Source organism: Chrysemys picta, chromosome 8 (assembly GCF_011386835.1).
Source record: "Chrysemys picta bellii isolate R12L10 chromosome 8, ASM1138683v2, whole genome shotgun sequence".
Taxonomy (NCBI): Eukaryota; Metazoa; Chordata; order Testudines; family Emydidae; genus Chrysemys; species Chrysemys picta.
The window spans coordinates 61048844-61072435 of record NC_088798.1 but is presented as its reverse complement, the minus strand read 5'-3'; the positions used below and the strand labels follow the sequence as shown (position 1 = coordinate 61072435).

At 43.8% G+C, this 23592-nt stretch overlaps 1 long non-coding RNA gene across 2 annotated transcripts; it reads right to left on the bottom strand.

Moving 5' to 3' along the window:
- Window positions 1-5154: 5154 nt before the first annotated feature.
- Window positions 5155-20418, bottom strand: LOC122173809 (uncharacterized). 2 transcript variants are annotated; one of them, XR_010590035.1, is made up of 4 exons: window positions 20212-20418; window positions 7347-7509; window positions 6260-6350; window positions 5155-5292 (listed from the first exon to the last, which is right to left on the bottom strand). It is a non-coding gene; the product is annotated as an uncharacterized LOC122173809 (long non-coding RNA). The 2 variants fall into 2 exon arrangements; XR_010590036.1 differs by having other exon boundaries at window positions 20273-20418.
- Between the last annotated feature and the right edge of the window lie 3174 nt (window positions 20419-23592).

The following is a 23592-nucleotide window of genomic DNA, read 5'->3' as shown; positions in this document are numbered from 1 at the left end:
TCCGGTGGTGCCATGATAGACTGCAATGAGGATGCTCTCTCAGAGGGAAGCTTTGGGGATGTTCTGAGGTAGGATAGTTGCAAAGTACAGTTCTGTTGATTACAGTAGAACCTCAGAGTTATGAACACCAGAGTTACAAATTGATCAGTCAACCACACACTTCATTTGGAACCAGAAGTACACAATCAAGCAACAGCAAAGACAAAAGTAAAAGCAAATACAGTACTGTGGTAAATGTAAACTACTAAAATAATAAAGAGAAAGCATTTTTTTCTGCCTAGTAGAGTTTCAAAGCTATATTAAGTCAATGTTCAGTTGTAAACTTTTGAAAGAACAGCCATAATTTTTTGTTCAGAGTTATGAAAATTTCAGTTATGAAGAGCCTCCATTCCCGAGGTGTTCATAACTCTGAGGTTCTACTGTATTTAAAACATAGACATTGATGCCGTACCACCTGTCAAGTGGCAGAATAAAACAGTGAAAGCTGTTCTAAGCAGTCACCCCCAGGACCGTCAAAAGTCAACAATCTAGTGAAGGTCAAACAAAATAGGACCGGAAAATTTAAGTGTGTTTGAAAGTGGCCACAGAAGAAAGGAGAGAGGTGGTTGTTAGTGTGGATTTCTCCAGAATCAACGCAAGAGGGGATATGGGATGCACAGAATATGCTGCTTTAGTCATAGCTTTTGAACTTACCAAAAAAAATCCAAACTATCCTGTTCACACTAGAGAGCATCAGAAAATCCTTTGTTACCTACAAAATTTTAAGTGTTTAAAATAGAACTTTTAAAATACTACCAACTGTAAAACATAAAATTATTTATATACATATATAGTGGGAAAGTTTCCCTGCTGAGCTTGCTGTGAAGAGAAGGGTGAAGGTGCAGTAACTGCTATACAAGCAAAATTTCTCCGAAGCCGATGGCAACAAATCCATCGAGATTAAGCGATGAAGGGCTGAAATGAAATAGTGAATGCCTTGTTCGTATGGCATGGCTGTGAGTTTCTTGAACAGGTTTTTACTGTATTGATACTGTGAACAGAGGCGATCCCAGTAATCTAGGATCATATCAGCACCTCCTTGCTTGCTGATTCACTCCTCTTAATTGGCCTGCAAGAGCCATGAAATTGTTTTTTATTATTAGCCTAGGCTAGTCTAAAAAATAAACAATAATAAAGCTTGTGAAAGAATTTTTTGTATGTGTGCAGCACTTGCCGTTGTACAAACAACCATTTCTGATTGCATGTGAAAGAGCCAATATTCTTGCCCAGGCCTCGTTGAGGTGAAGTTTATAGCTTGTAGCTCGGGTAGGTGTAAAGTATGGGAGTGGGGATCATTAATACTCTTTTTGTACATTTACTGAATGTGTATGTGTGTGTATTTGTGTGTGTGGAGATCCTGGTGTCTCTAGTGCTTTCTCTAACCATGCTGAAAGCTATCTATGCTAGCAATTTGAGAACCAGGTCAGAAGGGGCTGTTTCTGAAATTATCATCACTAATGGTTCAGTTTTCTAGTGAAAATGAGGCCAAGATGGGAGAATAGAAATGTCTTGCCTACAATAAAAAAACTACTCATTTTTCAGCAAGGGTGCAGCTGCTTTGAGCAGCTTTTCATGACACAGTGATAAAAACTTTAGGCCGTTGTACATTGGCAATCATACCTTTGTTGCAGCTCCACTGATGTTGGGGAAAAAAAGGGAAATATTTTTCTAGTATAGACATATCCTGGATTGGCTGGGGACCTGGCTTTGCATTTCAGTGTGTAACTGCAACTCTTCACCTTTGCCAAACTGTGATTTCAACCATGATTTAAATGAGGATGTATAGAGAAGAGCTCTGTTGTACAATATATTAATACTTCTGTAATTAACATTTCTGTTAGAGCTTCAGAACCAGGGCTTAAAAGTCCACTTGCCTACGTGCCCCTGGCAAGAGAGGAACATGGATCATCAATTTCTGCAGAATATTGTTTTTCTGTAATGGAAAAAAAATAAGTTTCTAGTTCTTGACGGTTGCAAAGATAACCTTCCAAATGTGAACCAATGCAGGCGTTTTCTTGAGTCTGCAGAAAGCTTTGGTCCCTTCACTGCTGGCCATAGCTTTGCCGAGTAGCAGCAGCATGAAATTAATGCCACTCTGGGCAGTTTCGCTGCTGCCACTGGGTTTTCTGTGAATAGCTGTGGAAAAAACAAGAATCGTGTCAATATTGTGCTGCTGCTTTTCAGGAAAGCTAAAGCTCCTCCTTTTGGTCCTCCTTGCCAGAAGGCTGGGGAAGGGCAAATTCTTCCCCACACTCTTCCAGTAGCCATGAGGCTCTGGGGTTGCAGGAAGGGAAAAGAGAGCTGCTTCTCTTTTCCCACAGACTGCTAGAGAAGGGTGGATGGCTGTACAACATTTATTTATATCTCTAGCCAGAGGCTGATACAAAAGATAGAGCCTTCTACCAGGATCCAGGGATAGCAACCTGATAAGAATTCAAGCAGTTGAGCTAGAGGTGCAGCTCCTACTTATCTTTCGTATCAGTCTCTGGGCTTCTCATCAGGTTATTGCCCATGGAGTTCCCTGTTGGGCACCCACTGATCATTTTTCATTCTCTGGTCAGTATGTTTAGTCTTCTGGCTAGTCAGGTCGGTAAATTTTTCAAGCCACCTTCTATAGAATTCAGTTTTCAAAGGCCTGGATGATGAAATAGAAATGGAATATGGATAATTTCACGTCTAGATCACTAGTTTAAATCCCACTAAGACGGGTAGTGACTAAACTTTGTTACCATCTGACAGTTATTCAGTGCAGGAAATTCCTTTTGGAACTAATTGGCAGTCTTTCCGAAAGTCTTAGCAGAGAGACCATGGATTGAATGAGCATAGAGCCAGGATATGTGTAACCCCACATGTGGTCCTTCCAGACCAGGGTTGAAACAAATTGACTGTGAAAAGCTCTCTCTCCTACTGCCTGTTCTGTATCTATCCTGTGACACACACATGACCTCACTTTCCAGTGCTGTCGGTGCCACAACTTTCACCAGTAATAAATTCATTTAAAAATGTGGCCCCAATCCTGCAAATGAACTAAGAGAACAGACCCTTACACTTGTGTGGAACCCCTTTGACTTTAATCGGGATTTGTCCATACAGATCCATTTGGAGGATTTGGGCCTTAACTTTTATGTGCCACTGCAGAAGCTGATGAACAAATGAAACTGGAAGATGCAGTTTACTTAGCGCAAATTAGGCCATAAGATGGATACTTTGAGTCATGCATTTTAATTATCAGCAAAAATTAGCACCCAGAAAACCTATTAGTTAAACTTTATAAAAATCTGCTGTTTTGCACACAATGGTACCTGACTAATTTAGAGGTGTGATTAGAACACGCAGATGATTTCCATTTTCAGGGCTGCTAACTGCTTTGCTTGCTCTTGTGGAAATATTTTGGGAATAGGAGAAGCCAAAGGAATGCTGCTTTGTGGAACCTCAAATTGTTTATGCTTTTAGTTTGGGGTTTTGTGTAATTCAAGTTTGTCAGAGAAAAATATTTCCCTTAATTCTCTCTTTCATGAGAGGATGATCTATAGTGGCTAATGCTTGGGATCTGAAGTCAGAAAATCTGGGCTCTTTGAACAGCTCTGCTACTGATGGGCTATGTGTCGTTGGGCAAGTCTCTATGCCTGAGTTTCCCTTCATTGAAATGGAAATAATGATACTCATTGGGGTGGAATACATGATGTGAGGCATAACTCATTGATGGTTGTAAAGCGCTTTAAGATCATCAAGGGAAGACTCTAGAGCTAGCAAAAAATGTTTATTATTTAAGCCATTGTCATTCAAGGGAAATTTTTATATAAGAAATATATATATTTGTAACCAAATGGAAGCTAGTACTATGCAAACACTACAGGCTGTTGTTTGAACACAATCCGTGTCAGGCCTTTTAGGGCTGTTTGGGGAATAGAATATGTTGGCTTTAAAAAGGCAGCAGTCCGGAGCTCATGTTGTGCCACAGCCAGGGGAACTGGAACCTCAAATTGTTGTAAATCTGGGGGGGTGGGGGGGTGGGACAACCCATTTCAAGTGGGTGATAGATTTGGCCAGAAGAGTCCTCCCATCTCTAGTTACCTTGGCACATTGTTGCACATGAATGAGCAATGAAGTGCATACTAAAAAGGCTGTCTTTGAAAATGTAGCTTTTTGACAAGCATAATGGGAGATACAGAGCCTGGAGTTTGGGAAGGTGGATTTGAAGTATTACAGATGTTAGCTAGAAAAGGACAGAAGGTCTAGAACAAAGCTTCCCAAACTGTGAGGCATGTCCCCCGGGGAGGGGCACCATAAGATTAATGGGGGTGCGAGGACATGATGGGGCCATGCTCAAAGGCCAGGGTCAGAGTGTGTGTGTGGGGGGTCTGTTCCACAGGGGAAGCATTTGGGGCTCTGTGCAGCCAAGACCAGGTTCCCTGCCCATCTCGTTTCTCCACTGCAGCAGCCAGCAGTTACCCTCCTCTGCTGTGGAGGCCTGCAGGGATTCTGCGAGCAGGGAGCAAAAGGCTCCACCCTGGCAATAATGATACCCTGCTCCGCCCAGCAGGACCTCCTCCAGCCCCCCCATGGGATCCAGCCACCACAGTTCCCCTGTGACTACTGAGCCCCCCTCTTCCCTGATACTCTCCCTCCTCACAGTTATGGAGGGATGAGCATGGGACATGAATCGACAAAGGGGGACTCAGCAAAAATGTTTGGCAATCTCTGATCTAGAGGACTAGGCAGTGAAATTTGCATGGTTGAGTGGGAGTCTGACTGGGAATGTATGTCTTCCATACCAAGGGTTGAATTAGCTTCACAAGAATCTTCTTATCCCTGGATATTACTGAGTGAGAATGGCTGGGACCTATTGTTTTAGTGTAATTGTGCTGAATCTGGTCCCATTGAAGTCACTGGAAATCTTGCCATTGACTTTGATGGGACCAGAATTTGGCCCATTGACAGAAAGGAGTCTGATGTGCTTTGTACCATTTCTCCATGGCAGGTAAGATCTCTGCTTCTGGCGTGAATCTTCAGTCTTAACTTCTGATGTAAACTCAAAATATTCCTAGCCAGAATCTTCATTGCTTTATTTTACTTCCTATTCCTGGGGATTCTAAGATTTCAGGTTTCTTGCTGTGTTCTCCTCCTCCAAACTGTGAAGAAGTTACTACTGTTTCCTTTAATTTATTTTGTTCTTGTTCATAAAAGTCAGTCAGTCTGTGATTCGGCTGTATCATCAATGTCACCATCCAGCGCTTTGGTATCTTGTATGCCCTGGGAATGATTGCAATGGATAAATATGTTATGGTGGGGAGAAAAGAAGCCTTGGATGAAGAAAGCAGAATTTTTCTTACTCCAGCTATCATTAGGGATGTATAAACCTTTCAATATTAAGTTGCGCTGCAGTAGTCTAATCGAACTTTAGTTTTAATCTGGTCACTAACTGTAGCTTGCTAGATGACACATCTTGGCAGCAGAAGGGCACTTGTAGGGGATGATTCTGAGCAGTTCTTAGATGTCTTATTTACATCCAGATTTCTGACTTGAGACCCAGCGTTGGTGAATCTCTTAGGAATCTGAACCTTGAAACCTTTGAGACTGGGTGGGGAAGAGAATGGATTATGGATTAAAAAAATAAATTTCTAAATTGTATTTTTCTCTTCCAAAATAGTTAAATATTTATATTTTTGGAGAAACAAGCTTTCTCCTTTTGAATCTCTTACTGGTTTCTCTGGTATCTTCCCTAGTGTCTCAGAGTTTTTCTAAGTGTGGCTTGTACGGTTAGTATCTAATTAGATGGGACAGATTACCCCATTACAATCCACACCCCTGGCAGCTGACAGTCCCTAAAGAGGGTTTCACAGCCACTTCAGAAGAGGCACGTATCTTATTGTGGTGGCTGACCAGAGAGCTCTCAAGATGAGATCAGAGGGATGGCATCGGGGCTGATGGCTCTCGGTATTATAGCTTCGCCTGTTTGCTAGTTCTTTTGTGCATTGAAATGAGCTGCTTTTCTTTTGCATCTGATAGCAGCACCCTTTAGGTCTACTGGCTATTGACAAATCCCTGCTTGGCATGATGGGAAAGGGAAAGCTGACAAGCAGTGACATTAGCAAAGCAAATTGCGTCTGTCGAATCATTTTGACTCTCTTGTAGCCACAGTAGAACATTAGTTACTACCGCTGTGATTGGCCAATAATGAAATGACTGTTAGATTGCAGAGAAGTGGTTATTAACCTACCTTGAGCAGTCACATACGTGTGCATTCTTAGCCTGTTACAGTCCTTAAGAGACCACCTATGCCACCAGTACAGCTGAGTCAGGGCTTTAGCCTGGTATGGAACAGAGGTAAAGCATTGTCTGCACTATAATGTGATTATTCCCCTGACTATTTAATCTGTAATGCAGATGGGTCCTATGAGAAGTATTGCAGCATTTGTATCCGGTTCCCTGCTAAAGCTAAGTGCTGGTTTACATGGTGCAGCCATGCACAGTAGAGGAGAGTGAATTCTAAAGTGCACCACCATGGAAAGGAATAATTATTTATAATTACAAGCAGTACTATGTTAAGGTGGACTAGGGTACTTTGAGTGCATGCCTGCAGGGCCCATGCAGGCCACTTAGCGTACAACACCTTTGGTGTGCTTTAGAATTCACACCCCTCTAGTGCACATTGTGGCAGTGTGTAGACAAAGCCCTAAGTCTCTAGCTGGTGAATCAGAGGGTTAATTGTTAAGAATACGTTGATCCAAGAAGCTGCATGGTGCTGGCATGGCTTTTCACTTTGAAAAACTCTGAGACACTAGGCTTTTCTGTTAGCCATGCCAGCTAGGTTTTGTTGTATTCAGATAATTATGGAGCATATTCTGAAATGTGTACTCTTTTTGCAATAGTAGGTCATTCATCACTGTAATTTAGACATGTTTTTACTTGGTAGGACTGGGAAATCAGGCTCCCAACTGATAGTTATTGTGTCACTCACTGGAGAGAGAGTCCTCTGATCTCACTATACTTGTACCACTTCAATGGAAATGGAGGGCAGGGGGGAATGAATACGGAATGGTGTTTGGTCTATGTGAGCAGGTATCTGTCCCAGTCTGCTCACAAAAACAGTCCACACACGGTATAGAGTCCAAACTCACTCCTCTCACAGGGTTCTGTTTTATTACCACAGAAATTAACTATAACATATGTAGCTCAAAACTTCTCTCCAGGCTTGGCTGTTCAGTGTTCCTCCTGCTGCATTGCTCAGCCCATACCCTAGATTGCCTCCTTCTAGAAAGCTACTCCCTCTTCCCTTGTATCCAGTGGGGTAATGAGCCACCTACCTCTGTGAGTTAGCAGAACTCACTGTGCATTCCCCAATATAATCAATGCCTGTTAGCAAGATGGGGTGTTTCAGGCCAGCTAGGTACAGTCCAGTTTGCATTTACTGATTCCAGAGACTCCTAATAGACAGTGAAGAGTGGGGGAAGGCTCTCCTGTTCATATCTGGCAAATACAAAAATATTTAAGTTAACCAGTTTCTGACTGTGACCGCTGGATACTATTCTGTGAGGACTGGTTGTTCCATTGTGCTAGACACTGTACAAACACATAGGAAGACATCGTTCCTGCCCCAAGGAGCTTTGTCATACGTCAGTTTTGTGAGGAAAAAATTCCATTAGGCCAAGGCTTCCCATAGTAAACCTCAGCTTGCAGTCAGCCTGAGTCTCTTCTGAGGTTATAATGGACATACTAGTGCAGTGGTTTTCAACCTTTTTTCATTTGCAGACCCCCTACAAAATTTTAAATGGAGGTGCAGACCCCTTTGGAAATCTATTGTCTGAATGTATGTTGAATTCTGTTCAGTCAGATTTCAGGCCAAGTCTTTTGCAGAGCTCTTGGACGTAGTTAACGGACCACAGGTTGAGAACCACTGCACTAGTGAACCCCTAAGTGCAGTTGTCTTTAGCAGGAGCCACTGTAATAAACCAGTTAAAGGGAAATAATATAGGATCCTGGGAGGACACACACCAAAGAATAAATATCCCAGTGGGGCAGAAAAGAATCGTTGAACAAATGGACAAATATTTAAGGTGTACATGGTACTTCTATTCATCTTTGTGCTAAAATAGTTTTAAATCATGTCACTTTCATTAACAAGAAAATAGCCCTTTTTTTTCTTGGAAACGGGCAGAATACATTTAAAATTACACTAATTTAAATCAGCTATAAACCCCCACCCTGATTGCACAGGGGCTTAGTAAAGATACTCCAGGCAAAGGTTTTGGTGGGCGGTCTGGCTATTTAATGTTTGTAAATGCATGTTTATGGCACTGCATCCACATCAGCTGTGACCATCTTGATTGCATAGAATCATTTAGTGTGAATGTGCCACATTGTTTTACAGCTTTAATGCTTGTCCTGGAAATTTGGCTGCAAAAACTACAGACTTTTTTCCAGTACAATGACTTTTTTGCACTTTTTGTTTATAGTTAATATCGTTCAGTGCCCGTCTCTAGGTGGGTCTCTAGGGCAGGCTGATATCAGTGTTACAAGTAAGGGGCATGTTATAAAATGTGGGGAGAGAGGTTAAGGGACTGCAGTTGTGTGTGAGGAGAGCCAGCATATACCAGAGACGGAGTGGGAACATCAAGTACTGAAGCTTGCTGAATATGGCAATTAGCTTTTCCTCTACAGTTTTCATTGTGACTGGCCACCTTCTTGCATGAGTGCTTTGGCTTTAGTGTCTCTCTCCAGTGTAGATGGCTGACTACAGATTCTGCTACCTTGGACATCAAGAGCGAACATGTCTTGTTGGTTGGTTCCGCAGCCAAGCCTGTTGGATGAATTGTCTGGCCACCAGCATGGATTTCATGGAGCTTGGTGAAGCCCTCTGTGTTGGTTTCTCTACCACAGAGTCCCAGACTGATCAGAAAATTGCTATTTTTCAATGAGAACTGGACCCAGCCCAGTTATTTGAAAGCTTCAGAGTAGAAAAGCACTTCTCACCATGGGCAGATACTAAATTCTGTCTTCTAATTATTAAATCTCTTTGAAACCCTTTTTGCATGAGGGTTTCCATTGCTCCAGTGTGGTCAAGAGGGTTAATGGCTCCAGTGCAGTGGTTGAAATTAAAGCCATTGTAGGTGTTCAGCTTAATCAGGAGGCGGGTACCTAAAAACTGACCACAGATGCTGTGAGAATGGAGCAACAGAGGGTCCTGTGGCACCTTTAAGACTAACAGAAGTATTGGGAGCATAAGCTTTCGTGGGTAAGAACCTCACTTCTTCAGATGCAAGTAATGGAAATCTCCAGGGGCAGGTATAAATCAGTATGGAGATAACGAGGTTAGTTCAATCAGGAAGGGTGAGGTGCTCTGCTAGCAGTTGAGGTGTGAACAAATTTGACACCATCAGATCAGGATTAAACAAAGACTGTGAATGGCTATCCAACTACAGAAGCAGTTTCTCCTCCCTTGGTGTTCACACCTCAACTGCTAGCAGAGCACCTCACCCTCCCTGATTGAACTAACCTTGTTATCTCCATACTGATTTATACCTGCCTCTGGAAATTTCCATTACTTGCATCTGAAGAAGTGAGGTTCTTACCCACGAAAGCTTATGCTCCCAATACTTCTGTTAGTCTTAAAGGTGCCACAGGACCCTCTGTTGCTTTTTACAGATTCAGACTAACACGGCTACCCCTCTGATACTTGACACCATGTGAGAATGGAATTACTAGAGGGACCAGAGCAGGGTCATCACAGAACTGAACCCCAGAAAAAGACATTTTAATTAGTCTTTCACAGTGATCATTGCAAATGATGACCAAAATCCACTTTTAGCAAGACGGTAGTCATTCAGGATTGGCCCCAAATGCCAGTCACTGTATTATATATAGTCAAATGGTTCAGTTTCCACATGGTGAAATGGGCTGCTCTACCCACTACCATTTAGACATCTGTGAAGGAGAAAATGGCTGGAGAGTTCCATTTACAAATCCTTAATGGGCCCGGTGGTCTCATTGTTCCAGGGCTTCCATTTCAAGTGTCCAAATCAATTTGTAAGTCTAAATGTTTCTAAAAAGCCCTCATGGTATGCCAGTAAAATATGCTTTTGCACACACAAGTAACTGCACAGTTACCCATTTTATGTTCCCTTGTATGTTTGCCTGAGCCTTTACCTATTTGCACATCCACACACATTGTTGGTGTAACTTTAGGTGTGTGTTTGTGTGTGTGTGTGTGTGTGTGTGTGTGAATATAGCTCTATGTATGCACTTTCAGTGCAGGGCCTATTGGTCTCTCTCTAGAGAGGGCTAAAGCCCTGTTGTAGCTCAGCAATTTGTATGTTTCTGCCACTAAGGAGAGACGAACAATAATTTCTCCCTAGGTCCTCTTGCTATCGGATGCCTATGGATATTTGTGGTGATATTCACAGCAAATCAGATATGTAGGAAATGATAGAATAGCATTTCAGGGGACAACGCACTACAAGCACTTATGGCAGCCACTACAGTAACCAAGAATCTAGGTACCATCCTTGAATCCGCGTATCACAGCTCATGTATGTCCCCTTTCAAGGTAGTTGAACCAGGAATAAATACTGAACTCACCCACCCCCAGACCAGAAAAGTCATTAAGGCAGAGCTGCTGGCATTGGTGACGCTCAGGGCACAGCTGGCCAGCCGTTCACTAAGGCCGATTGTCCCAGCCTAAATTGTGCAGATGGCACAGTGAAGTCCTGTCTGAGAGACCACCCCTCTCTTCATGCCATAGGGCCACAGCTGAGAGCACAGTGAGCCAACCCCCCTTCCTCTGGATCAGGGGTTCTCAAACTGGGGATAGGGACCTCCTCAGGGGGTCATGAGGTTATTACCTGGGGGGTCGCAAGCTGTCAGCCTCCACCCCAAACCCCGTGTTGCCTCCAGTATTTATAATGGTGTTAAATATATTGAAAAGTGTTTTTAATTTATAAAGAGGGTCACACTCAGAGGCTTGCTATGGGAGAGGGGTCACCAGTACAAAAGTTTGAGAATCACTGCTCTAGCTGGGCAGGGACTTGCTAGTATGGTGCTCTCTGGGAGGAGGCCTAATTTTAAATTCACACTCCCCCAGCCTGCCAGAGTCCAGATCTGTTAACCTTCAGGGTACAGTACAAAGTCTGCCTTCCCCCTCCCCTCCATCCCCCAACTCCAGCTGTGGGGGAGTTCAGGCTGGAGCTGTTTTGTCCACTGGTAGGTAATTATTTCACATTGGGAAAAGGAGCCTTTAAACTTTATGAAATTAAATTAGGCCAGGGAGCCCAGCATTTGGGATGGGCACCTAGTTCTGCTTTTATAAAGCAATAATACACTAAACAGGGTGCAGGCCGCTTGACTGTGTGTTAAGTGATGGTGAAATAGCAAGTCAGGCCAGGGGTGGGGATGGAGATGAGAGGGAAGAGCGGTTGTTGGACTCAGACCAGCACCCCCTGCTGGAATGTCAGGCTTTGCCAAGCTAGTCCAATCCTCGCTAGGGAGGGAAGTGTGTGTTGCTAGAGCAGCATTAGCAAAAAACTTCATCTGATAACAAACTGACTCATTCAGCGAATCCCGTGCATGGCTCAGTTTGCTGCTGGTGCACATGAGCCCGCTTTTTTTCTTGCAGTATATCTCTGTTGCTAAGCAGTCCACAAATCCTACAGGCAGGCACAAATTCCCACCTGGCAAAGGCCTGTTGCCTTGTGCAAATGGGAAGTGGCCTTTCACTGGTGATGGATCCCAAACACAGTTGTGCTGTTATTAACGTGAGCAGGGTGTATTTGAGTCCCAGTTTTAAAGCTTTGTGTTTTATGGAGTTGGTGGGTGGGTGACTGGGATGTGTACGCTTATGGCCTTCAAAGGGAAAACCAGGATCATGTTAAGAGCTGTGCTACCTGCATCTCTCTGCTTAGCATGCAGAGCCTGTTTTGGCACCTGGAGAAGAGAGTGTTGCAGACTGTGTATAGTGTTTAAAACACTGAGCAGTTACACAAGCTGATTGGAGACATTAGCAGTTTGCTGCAAAAGTAATGGAACTGTCTGACGGACGTGTCCACCTAGATCTCGTGCCGGATTCTTCCCAACCCGGGCCATTGGGTAAGCAGTGAGAGGATGTCTGTAAAGTGTAAACAGAAATAAAGTGGAAAGTAAGGTTGGTTTGGTGGCATTAGCATGATAATGACAAAACGTGGGGAGAGAAGCCAGCTGGGCCAAGACAAGGAGTTAGATCATGTAGTTCCACAGTTGTTTCTGAGGGTGTTTCAGTTGCTTTGCCTGTTTCTGGTGGTAGCCAGCAAGAGCACTGGGGAGAATGGGAATGAAATGCACCTGCAAATATTGATGGGAAAGAACTGTTTGTCTCTAGCATGTTTCAGATGTTGTGCATAGGGAGGGAGCAAATTAAAAACCTAGGTTCATTTAGGAGCACCCAGTGGTACCTCTATCCTAATACGTGTACTGTTTTTCAGCAACAACCAGCAATGTACAGCTGCAGCAATGTTAAGCCACTGGCACAGGCATTTCTGGCCTCTTGGCCACTGTGTCATGCATGAGGGGCAAGGTGCCTGAACCCTGGCTAAACTAGTGCTGATACCATTGCTGCCACCAGTGCAGCTGCAGGGAGCTGCTGTAATACTGCACTTAATTTTTCTAGCCAAGGTCAGGAAGTGATGGCAAGCTTTTTAAAATGTGTGCGGTATAGCTGCATCAGGTGCAGCAGGGTTTGTCCCCAGAGGTGTTTCAATCACTGGCTGAAATCCTCAGTGCTGCCTGAGGCATTAGAATTAATGGCAGTTAAGCATCCAGATTCCCTAAGTGACTAAAAATCCCTTTCTCTGAAATTTAAATGCTACAGACTCTATTTCTAAGCAGTTGATAATCTGAGTTTAAATGGGAGAATGACCGAGAGGATTGTGTCAGCACTGAAGTGAAGACAAAGTGAATTGTAGTGGACTAGCAAAGAGTAGTTTCCAAACACATGCACCACTTTAAAATATGACTAATTCCCTAGGGACAAGTGGAGTATGTGCCTTTGAAAATCTTGCCTTAGCTCTCTATCTTTTGCATAATCAGTAATGGATGGGTACATCCATGAAATTACATTTCTTACCTAAAACATGCCATAGAAATCTGCTGTTTCCTGTGTCAGACTGCAGCCCTGATTTTCCTTGGTTTACAAATAAACCAGGCTGTATTTATCATTTAAATGATCTCTCCCAAGAGCTGTCCCATTCATATCAGTGACACTTTTGAAACATATTCAGGTATCTTTAAACACTGCTGTGCAACTTCCTTGTTCAATTTTACATATTCTGATTACATGAATAGTCATCTAAGACAGTAATAAAAAAAACAAGCCTCTACATTATTTTTCCATGGGCACTGTCAGGTTTATCAAGCCCCATATTTAGCTTGGTTTGTATAAACCCATCTTTAAAAACTCAGACCCCCCCCCATGAATAAGTATTTTCATTATTTTTGTATTGCAGGGAACTGTATTTATTTAAAACATCCCTGTTGGGTTTGGATTTCAAATACACCACCATGGGATAGGGCATGAGAAACAGATATGGGGGTGGGAGAGAAGAGTGAAACGGGTCAGTCTAGTTTCAGGCAATCGTAGTGAAATACAGAAAATAATGGTATAAATGGGGGAAAGTAAATTTTAAATGATTAAATCTGAAAAAGCTTAAAAACCTACCTTGGACAAAGACCATTTTTGATAGTGATTTTTTTAACCTGATCATATCACTTCAGCAGTTTCTAAGTTTTTGTTGTGCTTAGTAAAAATTGTACATTGTGAGGTGCATAAAGCCAGCAGAGGGGTGGGGAGCCTGTTTTTAATCCAGATGTCTAGGGCATTTAGTACAAATGGGAATTTGTGCCTCCCATGATGCTATACCCCTTAGGGTTTTCACATATATGGAAGCTCTCTGGGTTACTGTGAAGCTTTTATTTAATAGCTTTATTTCATGCAAATCAGTATGTGAACACACCTACCACACTGACTTAACGGGGTGGGAGTGGTCAGCAAGAGCCAGGTCCAGTTTGTATTTGAAGCCAGACATTATGTAAGCTTCATATTAACAAAGTGTTGACAATGAAATGCTCATTGAACTCTGATTTTATAAAAAGGTTTGAAACATTCCACTACTCTCTCTTTCTGCTGAGGAATTCTCTCCTCCCCCCCAGAATCCTTTCAAGTTTGTTGCAATATAAATTTGAAGCACCCTCAAGTTCACGATGACTTACATTACTCTGTTAAAATGCAGTGGTAGAATTCAGTTAATGTAGTGTGCTGCCTGGTTACACTCAAAATACAGGCTTAGGGCACAATTTGTCTCATATCTGCCACAGTGGCTCTAGATTTTTGGTGCGATGCGCTTCTGTTCTTCCTAAGCATTAGGAACATTCACGTGGGGGCTCTCTGCCTCTAAGGAAAGCAGCATGTCTGAGCTGAGATCAGCTGTATGGCATAGAGAGTGGAGTTTTGCATTAATCGTATAATGCCACGCACCAGAGACGCATTCCCTTTGGCTTTACTGAGTAACCTCCCTTAGCACCACATGACTTGCAAAGGATTCTGGGGCTACAGCTTCAGCAGGACAACTGAATCAGGGAAGTGTTTTTAAATTGAATGGGGAAATTTTTTCCCTTCTCAATTATAATTTGTTTCTTTTATGCTTCTGTGTGTAAAGTTGCTCATTGATTTTTAGACTGGCAATGCAGTATGCAAATCAACCTCTCTCTTGGAGGAAAACATGGAGACATATGGACTTGCCCCCAGCCTTTTTTAAAGCATGAGATGTGTTGGCTCTGGCACTGAGAGTTCCAGTTGTACTGTGATTCCTCACCTTGGGCTGTGCATAAGGGGAGGGCAGATGAGTGACAAAAGAAGGAAACAACGTAGTAGCAATTTTTATTCTTGAAATTGAAAGCAAGCTATTCTAAACAGCGCTTTGTGGGGGAAGGGTGAAAGCAAGGCCCAGGTCCCATCCCCTCCTCCCCCCCAACCTTGGCATCTGAGCCTGTATTTGATCTGGAATTGTCCCCATGGAGGGCGCTCTCGCCCCCCTCCTCCTGACCAAACCTCCCATTTCCCAACCTCACCCCCATCTTTTCTACACGAGGCTGTGAATGTGAGCCTCAGCCTCAGGCTGGGGGGCTACTGGCTCTTTTTTCCTTTGTGAGTGTGTCCAGGAAAATTGCCTCTTGCATCAAATGTTGTCCTCTGCAGTCGCATGATAACACTGAAGATAGCTCTGACTGAGAAATCTCCACCCATGCATAGTGATGAATGGGTGTGGGCCGAAGGAGAATGGAGCATTTAGTTACTAAAGTAATTTAAACTTACTATAAGTGGCTTTTTATTGCTATTTGCTAATCAAATTTGATTCATAATATACTAAACTGACAATCAATTTCTAAAATACAGAAACCCTTTAGAGGGGGAGGATTGAATACGTTTTCAATAGAAAAGAACTGGGGTAACTTTGTCCTTAGAAAAACAGAGGAAAAGATTTGTGTGGTGGTGGTTTTCTGGAGTAATCACTCCACCCACTGCATTGCATCACGCTGCAGAAGACGTACAGGACAGTAACTACCTCCCTCTAGCTGAGTGCTGAGGTTGCCATGCCTACACATGTTGCTATGTACAAAGCTTTTATGTAGAACAGTGGTTCTCAACCTTTTTTCATTTGCAGACCCCTAAAAAATTCCAACTGGAGATGTGGACTGCCTTGGGGAATCTGTTATCTATACATGTAGTTTAAAGTCTTTTGTAGACCCTAGACATAGTCTGTGCCCCTTTCCCCCCACCCCAGGGGTCCACAGCCCACAGGTTGAGAACCACTGATGTAGGACACAGATTTAAATTTTGCCCCACCTGTGTTTTTAAAATGCAGGACTGCTCTGTTAAGTGACTTTGTGAAAATAGCACCTGGGGTTGTGCATTCATTCTCCCCAGCTCCAGCTTTGGTTTACAAGCAAGATCTTTTTTCTAACAGACAGCCCTACAAACTACCTTTTGGTTCTGAAAGTAAAGCTGGGTGCTTTCTGGCTTGTTCATGCTCTAATAATGAAGGCCAAAGGCCAGTGTTAGACCTGTAACACTGTGGGCTTAACTTCCTGCGGTTGGAACTGAGTTAATCCTCAAAAAGAAGAAGAGGAGTACTTGTGGCACCTTAGAGACTAACAAATTTATTAGAGCATAAGCTTTCGTGGACTACAGCCCACTTCTTCAGATGCATATAGTCTCTAAGGTGCCACAAGTACTCCTCTTCTTCTTTTTGCGGATACAGACTAACACGGCTGCTACTCTGAAATTTGAGTTAATCCTGTTACCCTAGGGGAAGAATCCAGCTTCCTCTCTCTACTGCAGCGCTGACAGGTGTGAAAAGCAATAAATACCTTATTTTAGGCACTAGGCAGCAGATCTGACTGAGTACACAGGGGAGAAACAGACCCGCTAAGTAAAAAGGTGCCATTTTTACAAAGTCCCTTTTCCAATGAGAACAGCACTTTACCTAGGTTACGTTAAGGAAGAAAAACCCCATGCCTGAAGAAATGCACTTTAAATCTTAAGATGGGTGTAGCTGTTGCTGGCTTTGTAGCCACTTGTACATGCAGCTGGATTGTTTTAGCAAGAGAGTTTTGGAGGGAGTGATGTTGCTAAACCTTTGGCTGCTGCCATTGCCTGCTGCAGCCTCATAAGCAAATGCAGCTCTACCTCCTACCTCAGCATCCCCTCCCTGTGCAAGATTGCGGCCCAGGCTACACTAAAAACCCAGGGGATTACCCACCCCGGCAACCGTGGCTGTAGCTCAGCATGGCGAGAGTGTTCTCTGAACAGGCACAAATCGATCTGTGTGAATGCTTTTATATACAAGTGGGCCTAAAAAAAGTGCCGTCCACTGTAGAGCGTGTTTAACACCCATTTATAATAGGTCAGAAGTTACCAGTTATAGTACAGCTAGGGTGACCAGACAGCAAATGTGAAAAATCAGGACAGGGGGTAATAGCCTATATAAGAAAAAGACCCAAAAATCAGGACTGTCCCTATAAAATCGGGACATCTGCTCACCCTAAGTACAGCAGATGGACCATCAACACAGCCGAGGCTTAACTCTGGGCTAACAGGACTGAGCCACAACAGAGCTGTTACTGGTTTTTGTTGTTGTTGTTTTTTTTAAGTGTAGATGCAGCCCTACTCAGTTCTATGGTTTTAAAGTCCAAATGTTATTCTTGTCTCACATGGACCCTGCTGTTGCCTGGTGTTTAGAGTAACCAAAAATATAATAAGTGGGACATCTCTTTAAAATGCTGACCTATGAATCTGAAGCTGGTGTATGACACCTGTCCTAACACTTGAGACTATTTTCACAGGTAAGAAGTTTCATGCTGTACTAACTTCTTTTTTTTTTTTTTTTCGGCGTGGGGCATTGTTAGATTCCTTATTTTAAAAAGGTGACGTTCACACTGAGTCTGCAGTAGGTTGAAGTGGGGCCCTGCTATGTGTAATTTGTGAAGATTGGAACTGGTCTTAAATGATTTTACAAGCTTCGCCCAAGCTGGTCCTCTAACCTTCCTTTCCTCTCTGTGACTCAGGCACACACCAGCACTTAGTGAGGGCTAGCTGGTGCGTGGCTGCTAGCCCACACTAATTGTTGATGGTGCTGATAGGGAAGGGAAGCAAGAGGACCAGGGTTTAAGACATAAGGGGGAAGATATACAATTGTACAAAACATTTAAATCAGTTTAGAAAAAGCTCTCAGCAAACAGCTTTAAGAACAATGTGAATGAAAACGTAGCAACTTGGTTAGGAACCTTTGAAAATTCTATAAATGTATACTTGAAATTCTGTTTGTATTAAAAACAAATTGCATTTTCTTCTTTCTTTTAACACTGTAAAAGAACATTATGCATGTGAGTGGTTTGAAAATTAAATGGTTTAATACTCACTGTTGTCTTTTTTGGAACTGACTAGTCTGCTATATTCATTCAATCTATTCTTTACACACACTAGTAACATGCCATTCAAACACAAGCTCTCCTGTGGCTGGAGCTGGCCCTGGGCCATCTTGTCCCTAGTCTTTCATTTATCGGTCCTCCCCCCATCTAAGCTCATGACCCACTTGGTTTCTCCCCGCCACCCTTAGTCACAGAGCAGAACTGATAACTACTCAGATGGTAACATCTTTGGTCTCCCCAAATTCCCGTTTGATTTCTCCCTCCTAGGGTTTCAGAGGTAGGAGAGGTGACCTTTTGATGGCCATTTTGAGCCCCTTCTTATAGGCATCAAGCCTGAAAAGGCCGTTCTGAATCAAGAGTCCTCTGTTCCTTGTGCAACCTGACAGCCTCTGCAGAGAACACAGCAGCAATCTTGCTGAGGCAGCACTCTCCCCTCCCACAGCTGGGAGGAAAATGGCTTGCTGAAGTGATAGAACCACGGGCTATGCTGCCCTATCAAGCCCACTCTCCCACAGCAAGCGGGAAAGTGCTCAGCAGCAGAGAGCCTCCCAGAAAACACTGACTCAGAGGGAAAATAGCCTTTGGCCAGCACCTGAGGAATTTTTCCTAATATACAGCCTCCTCATCTGGTGCCCACACTCCTAGGCTGGATTAACCAATTCTTCTTCGCAGCCCACAAGAGAAATGGAAGTCAACTCTTCCTCACCCAAAGGCCACCCCTACAAAACTAGGGCCTCCACCTTCATCTATTTGAACTCCAGAAACATAGCTGCTGCCCCTGAAGCACCACTGTTTGCATATGCAAGTGATATGGAGGCCCTGCCCTGAAAACCGGGCCCAGTACTGGCTTGTTCTTATACCCTCCTTAACCAGTGAAAGGAGAAGGCCTAGGAATGGGACTCAGGAGATCTGGCTTCTAATCCTAGCTCAGCCACTGCTGTTAGATAAGTTACAGTCAACACTTTGAACAGTGACCACTGATTTTAGGTGCTCAACTTGAGATTGGGGCTGATTTTCAAAGGAACTGCACATCCTGACCTCACCCTGGAGTTTGATGCCCAGCACTTCTAAAAATCAGGCCTACAAAGTTCTCAGGCTGGGCACCCAAAAATCAGTGGCCAGTGTGAAAATGTTGAATGTAGTCTTGAGCCTTCCCTGCTGTAAAATAGGTACACACACGTCTCATAGGAAGCTGAGACTTAAGTGCTTTAAGATCCTCACCATAGTGGGGCTAGCAAAATAGCATAAGTCACTTGGTGGAGTTCACCACTTGTAACCTGCCCTTAGAGGCAAGTCAAGCCAGGGACCAGGTTATGGAAGTGAGGGATCAGAAGTTGGTTTGCCACAGTCATGGAAGAGACAGACGGTGGAGAATAGGTGATTAAAGAGATGGAGAGCTACTATGCAAACACATATATACACACACACATTATATAACCCAGAACCTCCATTATGTAACCCTCCATCCTCCACCTATTGTCTTTTCCATAATTCTGGCAAACAGTTTCCCCCCATTTACTCCTATAACTTCCTGTGAGCCTAGGTGGCAAACTGCAGTGATTCTGGACTCTACCTATTGGAAAGTCTGTGAATAGACTGAGCCAAAGATATTCGTGCAAGTAAATGGCTTCTGACTGTGGTGGTACAACAGCTTGCGACACTGTGTTCATCTTTGCAAGCTTCTGTTTCCCTTCTGCAGAGTTCTCAGGTGATCAGCTTTTGATAAAGTTCAGTTGTTTTCGCTCCAGTGTGTTTATATCCATGTGGACTATAGCACAGTCTGACAGTAATACAAGCTACATTGGGACAGCACTGCTGCGGCTGCACTACAACATAAGTCTCATTACCCCAGGGAGTTCCAGCAATGCCTTTGGAATCTGCTCCTTTAGCTGGAGGTCTGGTGATTTAATAACGAAACCTACCAGGTTAAAGCACTTAACGTTCCAAGTGTGAGAGGTGAACTCGGCCACTGACTGGACCAAGGATGCAGCGTATTCTGTCGGGCACGTCTTCTACCCGTGAGTCTCGGCCAAGCACTAAAACACCTGATCTCTTTGCTATCTTTCCTCAAATACACACCAGCAGGCTTTTTCTGGCTGCAGAGTGCGCATAGCTTCTCTGCGCAAGCCACAAGGCCCCTCCTGGGAGCAGGGTTCTCCCAGCTTCTGGCTGCAGATTTTGTTTTCTCTAGATGTAATATGCTCCTAGAACAACTCTCACCTGTTTCCAGGCAGCTCATCTGTGCCTTTGTCCTTCCTCTGAGCAGCTCTTTCCAACCTACCTCTGTGCTTCGGGGGCAGAGCGCAAGCGGCAGGCTCGAGAGCTGGCTCCTCCTTGCTCTGCACCTCTCTCAGCCTTCCTCTTCGCCACTAGCAGCATCAGCACCTCACTTCAGGGTCGAGGGAGTGAGATGAAGGAAGCCACAGGCTGCAGAAGGAGATGGATTTTAGGGGGTAGGGACTGGAGCCGAGAACTGAGGTCCAATGAGCAAGAGGAAGAGGCTGCCCTGGAAAAGCAGCAGCAGGGAAGGGAAATATAGTAGTTTGGCAGCTTTTTCTCCCTGGACTACTGGGCCACCTGTGGAGCCTGCTTGAGGACACCGGGTCCCAGCCTTTCCACGTACAGACAGCACTGCACCCAGGCCATCTCCTCCTCTCAGTGCTCTCTCAGACCCCAACTCCCATGGAAGAATAGCAGCAAGGGATGAACCAAGGGGTCTGCTAGCCTTTTCTCACCTACAGTCTACGCAAGTTTTACACCATAAAGACAAGAGCCCAGCACCTCAGAAAAATAAAATCATTCAATAGCCTAAGAGTTTCAGTACATGAAGCTGCCTGAACCTGGGCTTATAGAGTTAAGATCTCAATTTTTTTGTATTTTGTTTGTTTTTGTTTTTTTTTTTTTGGGGGGGGGGGGGGAGGGGAGGAGACTCAAAATTACAACATGCTCATAATACAAAATCAAAACCATAGTCAGCCACTTGGTTTTTCCCTGTTGAAACTCCACTTCAGGGAAAGATACTGAATATTAGACAGTATGGAAAGGCACAGGCGTTCAGATCCTGGTTTAGAGAATCCATATAGAACACCCTTAATTCTGCCCAAGACCCACTGAGAACTAGGACACAATCTCACATGCAACCAACACATCTCTCTGCACTGGTGATTCCAGAAACTAGCAGATCATCTAACTTAAGTACCTTATAGTCAGTCATTGATAGGCCTATAGTGTCAAAAGCTGATTTAATGAGTTGCATAGGGGAAACCATTTACAGTGCATGTTTTATCAGTCCAACAAAACCCAGGAACTATGCTACATAACCTTGAGTGCCATCTACTGGCACCTTATCTATAAACTATTTACATAGATACATGTACAGAGCACCCCTAACATGTTACCGTAGCATTTAGACCAGGGATCTCAAACTCAAATCACCACAAGGGCCATATGAGGACTAGTACATTGGCCCAAGGGCTGCATCACTGAAACCTCTTCATACAACGATACAAAAGCATAGTAAAAAATGAAGGGTAATATAGTATGCTGTTAAAAGTCAATGTATTAACTTTTTAAAAACTAATGCGAAGAGGGGTTTTAATAAAATATAAACACCTGTAACTATTCCTTATGTAGTCAGTAACACCGATGATCTACACTAAGAGTTTATCAACGTAGCTGTAATGGCAGGAACTTTTTAAAGTAACAAAATATGTTGCCACTTTTAACAAACATTCTTCCCAACTACTCACAGCAAAGAATCATACATGCTGAACTTCATACCTCAGACTGCTCGTCTAGTCCATGAGGCCCTGCCTCTTCCCACCCCTTCTCCGCCCCAATTCCGACCCCTCCCTGCCCCTATTCCAAGGGTTCTCAAACTGGGGGTCAGGACCCCTCAGGGGGTCCCAAGCGGTCAGCCTCCACCCCAAACCCAGCTTTGCCTCCAGCATTTATAATGGTGTTAAATATAAAGTTTTTAACGTATAAGGGAGGTCGCACTCAGAGGCTTGCTATGTGAAACGGGTCACCAATAAAAAAGTTTGAGAGCCACTGCCCTATTCCAACTCCTCCTCCAAATCCCCGCCCTGGCCCCGCTTCTTCTTTGCCTCCTCCCCTGAGCACACTGCGTCCCTGCTCCTCCCCCCTCCCTTCTGGAAATGCCACCAAACAGCAGTTCAGCAGCAGGAAGTGCTGGGAGGTAGGCAGAGGAGTGGGGACGCAGCACGCTTGGGGAGAGGAGGGAAGGCGGGGGCAGGTGGAGTCGGCGCCTATGGTGGGCCACAGGAAATAACTTCACGGGCCGCGTGTTTGAGACCCCTGATTTAGACTGAAGTGCACCTCCCTGCCTCAAGGCCATGCCCTTGTCACGGATAAGAGACAGGCTTTTATAGCTCTTCCTCAACAGGGGGCCACATTCAAGACAACTATTCAGGATTCAGAAACTGACAGGATAAGAGCACTGTGAAGTATAGCACAGACGTATAGCTACAAATCTATTCACTGGTGGAGCAAAAGTTAAGGATCGGAGACCACACTTGTATAGGGGAGAGATACACAAAACCAAAGCCACACAAGCTATAGTTTCTCAACTCCACAAACTAACTGTGCAAATGAAGTAGATAAAGGAATTCTTTAAGCCCTTAATATGGGTGGCTGATTAGCAGGAGCTAGAGGCAGAGTAATGGCTGTTGCCATGACCTTAATTGTGGATTTCTGTAATTCTGAATGGAAGTTTAATGAACATGGAACTTTCAGGACTCATTTGCAGAGCTGATGAAAAAACCCATTTGCTTATGGGGAAAACCCTTTCAATAACTGACAGATATTTACAACTTTGACTGGCAGGTCCTTTTACTGGTGAATAAACAGATTTCAGTCAGGCATGTCTGACAAGTCGATACCATTTCAAAGCAGTATAGTGGAGTCATGCAACTCTTTTGGCTGTCAGGTGCTTCATGTACACCGCCCAGAGGTGTTTCTGCCACAGCTACTGGGCCAAAATTTCCCAGTAGCAATTACTGCAATTCATTCATGTGTATTAGGGTCCTGCCTAGAGACTAGAAGTTCCTGAAGGCCAACAGAGGGATGTAATGGGCAACTGCTCTCTGAGGGTACATCTACACTGCTTTGTAAGCCCAGGGTTAGTAGAATTCGAGTCCCGGTTTGAACCCTCCACCCTTGTGGGGTCCTAGGATCCTCACTCAGAGCCTTGGGTTAGCATGATGTGTATGTAGATAGAAGGGGGGTTAGGCTTGAGCCAGAGTTTGAATCCTGGATTTACATTGCAGTGTAGACATACCCTGACAGTTTTGCCATTGACTTCCATGGAGCAGGGTTAGGCCTTAATTTAGCATTGTTCTAATGCAAAATTTATTTATTTAATTTTGAGCCCTCCCCCTTACAAAATGGGACTGTCCAATGTAATCTAGATGGAACTGGGACCATCAATACATTGATTCCAATAAACGCATTCTACTTTAAGTAAATCAGTCTTTTGAGCCTGCTGTCTAATTTTGCATAGCCTAGGAAACCTTTTAAAAGCACATACCTTAATATCCAAAGCTTTCAGGGCAGTATTTCTCAATTTGAGCCTCAGTGTGT